Genomic DNA, 1,319 nt, shown 5'->3' with positions numbered 1-1,319 from the left:
CTGCCGGGGACTCGGCGTATTTGTTTAGTTTATGTACTTACCATCATTGGTCATTAGGACTCAGTGATTAGGACGTAGTAGTTACTTATTTTTCGGTTGTGTTTCAGGTACTTTAGCAAGCGTTTATGCAAACTCGTTCTCGTGCTCGCAAGAGGACTTTAGATACAGCTGAGGAGACAGACGAAGTTCTTGATATTCCGGAGAAGTTAGATTTTGAGGATTCGGATTCAGGAACTGAGCAGAAAGAACCAGTAAACATGGGAGATCGTATTGTTCAAGCTGATCCAGCTCTTATGGATTTTTCTCGGCCTAAAATTGATGACATTCAGTCAAGCATCCTTCATCCGGCTATTCAAGCTAACACCTTTGAAATCAAGCCGGGCACTATTCAGATGGTGCAGAATTCTGTTTCTTTTGGAGGAGCGGCAACTGAAGACCCCAACATGCACATAAGGAATTTTGTCGAGATCTGCAGCACTTTTAAGTATAATGGCGTGACTGATGAGGCTATCAAGTTGAGGCTTTTCCCATTCTCACTGAGGGACAAGGCTAAAGACTGGTTACATTCTGAACCAGCTGGGTCCATCACTACGTGGCAAGATCTTGCGCAAAAGTTTCTGGTGAAGTTTTATCCGATGGCAAAGACTGCTGCTATGAGGAGTGCTCTTACTCAGTTTGCGCAGCAACCTACAGAATCTATGTGCGAGGCTTGGGAACGCTACAAGGAAATGTTGAGAAAATGTCCACATCATGGAATGCCGGATTGGATGGTGATCACTGGTTTCTATAATGGTTTGGGGGCCCAATCTCGGCCCATGCTCGATGCAGCAGCTGGAGGCGCCTTATGGGCTAAAAGCTATACTGAGGCGTATAATCTTATAGAGACGATGGCTGCAAATGAGCATCAAAACCCAACTCAGAGGATGACGTCAGGCAAGGTAGCAGGTATTCTGGAAGTTGATGCAGCCACCGCTATTGCAGCCCAGCTCCAAGCGCTATCAATGAAGGTTGATTCTCGGCTACGTATGGAGTTAATCAAATAGCTATGGTTTGTGAGCTTTGTGCAGGTTCTCATGCTACGGATCAGTGTTCTCTTGTCAACGAATCTGTTCAGTATGTGAATAATTATCAGCGACAACAGCAGCCTGTGCCAGCGACCTATCATCCTAACAACAGAAATCATCCAAATTTCAGCTGGGGGAATAATCAGAATGCTATTCAGCCACCATATCAGCAAGGAGTGAGTAAACAGTTTAACCCACCTGGATTCCAGCAACCACAGCAGTATGCTACAAGGCAATCATATCCTCAACAGGGAA

The 1,319-nt window shown here is 45.3% G+C and overlaps 1 non-coding gene across 1 annotated transcript; it reads right to left on the bottom strand.

Moving 5' to 3' along the window:
- Positions 1–650: 650 nt before the first annotated feature.
- Positions 651–757, bottom strand: LOC141703466 (small nucleolar RNA R71). Its single transcript, XR_012567542.1, has one exon. It is a non-coding gene; the product is annotated as a small nucleolar RNA R71 (small nucleolar RNA).
- Between the last annotated feature and the right edge of the window lie 562 nt (positions 758–1,319).

This window comes from Apium graveolens, unplaced genomic scaffold (assembly GCF_009905375.1).
Source record: "Apium graveolens cultivar Ventura unplaced genomic scaffold, ASM990537v1 ctg6677, whole genome shotgun sequence".
NCBI lineage: Eukaryota > Viridiplantae > Streptophyta > Magnoliopsida > Apiales > Apiaceae > Apium > Apium graveolens.
Note: the sequence above shows the minus strand (reverse complement) of the source record. Positions and strands in the feature narration are given on the sequence as shown.